The 2,396-nt window shown below is 41.9% G+C and overlaps 1 pseudogene; it reads left to right on the forward strand.

The window, feature by feature from the left end:
* The first annotated feature begins 227 nt into the window (after positions 1–227).
* Positions 228–1,827, forward strand: LOC102541944 (cyclin-I-like; annotated as a pseudogene).
* The last annotated feature ends 569 nt before the right edge of the window (positions 1,828–2,396 follow it).

Raw genomic sequence — 2,396 nt, forward strand, 5'->3', positions numbered from 1 at the left:
ACCCCCTTCCAACCCCGGCACAAGTGGTGGCGGCTTCTGGTCCCAGGCGTCATGGAACTAATTCGCTGACCAACCCACCGGCTGCAGCCGTGCATCAAGCACCAGCGCCCGCGCCATCGTCCTCCAGCACGGCCTCCATCTTCTCCCTCCTCATTCTGCCCGCCCGCATGCTGCGCACCCCGCCGCCCCCAAGCGCTGGAGAAAATGAGCCGGTAATGAGCCCCTGGATGACTCCACGTCACCCTAGTGAGGGCTACAGTACCGCTGGGGAGGAGGAGGAGGAGGAGGAGGAGGAGAAGGTGGCTACATGGAACTGGGTGGCAGGCAGTTCCAAAGGATATCATTAAGTTTCCAGGGCCTTTGGAAAACCAGAGATTGCCTTTCCTGTTGGAAAGGAAAGGCAATCTCTAGGGAAGCCTAGATGCGGAAGGTGAATGCCAAAAATGCCTACAAATCGGCAGAATATGAAAGTCTCAAGTTGCTCTACATCCTTGTCAACCCTTGGTATTGTCTGTCTTTTTCATTTTAAATGTTTCTCTTCCCAAAAGAGATAAAGTGATTCAGTGGCTGGCCAAACTCAAGGACAAATTCAATCTTTACCCAGAAACATTTACGCTGGCTAGTTTTTTTTTGACAAGTTCTTAGCTACTGTAAAGGCCCACCCAAAATACTTGAGTTGTATTGCATCAGCTGTTTTTCCCTAGCTGCCAAAACTGTTGGGGAGGAAAGAATTCCAGTACTGAAGGTGCTGACAAGGGATAGTTTCTGTGGCTGTTCTTCATCTGAAATTCTGAGGATGGAGAGAATTATTCTGGACAAGCTGAATTAGGATCTTCACACAGCCACACCATTGAATTTTCTTCACATTGTAAATATACCTGAAGTCTTTTAGTTTCTTATTTGAATTTGTAGTCCTATTTCAGTAACTTGAAAAGTAGATTGCCCACTCATTTGTTTTGTTCTGAACTGTAGGAAAAGGAAAATTATTGCAATTAGCCAAGGAAAAGTTAGAAACTAGGATGTATATCAAATCACTGGAGCTAAAATTTAAAACTTAGTGACTGAGTAATACTTGAGGAGGTTACATCAATTTCTGTACATAGCTTACCTAGACATTTAAGCAAAACTAGAATGATGTTCTTCTGATTTTTAATTTAAAAAAATGTTTGTTTTTTCGTTCCATACCATTGCAATGTCAACTAGGCCTCAGTTACTTTTTAGTTTGCCCAAACTGAGCCCATCTCAACATTTGGCTGTCCTTACCAAGCAACTACTTCACTATATGGCCTGCAGCCAACTTCTGCAATTCAAAGGATCCATGGAAATGGAGAAACTCATTCCTGACTGGCTTCCACTTACAACTGAACTGTTTCAGAAAGCACAGATGGATAACTCCCAGTTGATCCATTGTTCAGAGCTTGTGGCACATCACCTTTACTACTCTGCAGTCTTCCTGCCACTAAATTCCATTTATGTCTATCATCCTCTCAAGCACACCCTGGTAACCTGTGACAAAGGAGTGTTCAGATACATCCCTCCTCTGCCCCAGGCCCAAATTTCTCCCAGGACAACAGCAAACCAGAAGTGCCAGTCAGAGGTACAGCAGCCTTCTGCCATCATCTTCCGACTGCCAATGAGTGCAAGCATATCTCTGCTAAACACAAAATAGAGGAAATGGAAGTGGATGACTTCTACGATGGGATCAAATGGCTCTATAATGAAGATAATGCTTCAGAAAACGTAGGTTCTGTGTGTGACACTGATTTATCAAGGTAAGAGGGACATTCTTCCCCTTGTCCACCTTTGCAGCCTGTTTCTGTCATTTAGCTTCAAGGGTTACCTTCAAGTGCAAACTAAGGTAGACTACACTGGGAATGGGAATATGGAAAACCAGGTGAGGCTATATAAAGGTGTATACCTTATCAAGTTGATTCAAAATGAGCCAGAAAAAAAAATTTATTTGTAAGGCTAAATATAATTCAACATTATTTAAGCACTTAAAGACTCTTTCAAAACAGCAGCTTTTGGTTTGATTGACTTTTTCTATTGTTTTTTTTAATCTCTATTTATTTATTTCCTTTCTGATTTTTAGTATTTCCTTCCTTCTGCTGACTTTTGGGGGTTTTTGCTCTCCTTTTCCTAATTCTTTTAGCTGATGGGTGAGATTGTTTATTTGAGATTGTTATTCTTTTTTGAGGAAGGCCTGTATCGCTATAAACGTGCCTCTTGGCACTGCCTTTGCTGCGTCCCATAAGTTTTGTGTGGTTGTGTTTTCATTTTCATTTGTCTCAAGGTATTTTTAAATTTCAAATTTGATTTCATCATTGACCCACTGGTTTTTTAATAGCATGTTGTTTAATCTCCATGCTTTCCTTTTTTCTCCTTTGTTTCTCTGT

The sequence above is a fragment of the Vicugna pacos genome, chromosome X (genome assembly GCF_048564905.1).
Source record: "Vicugna pacos chromosome X, VicPac4, whole genome shotgun sequence".
Taxonomy (NCBI): Eukaryota; Metazoa; Chordata; class Mammalia; order Artiodactyla; family Camelidae; genus Vicugna; species Vicugna pacos.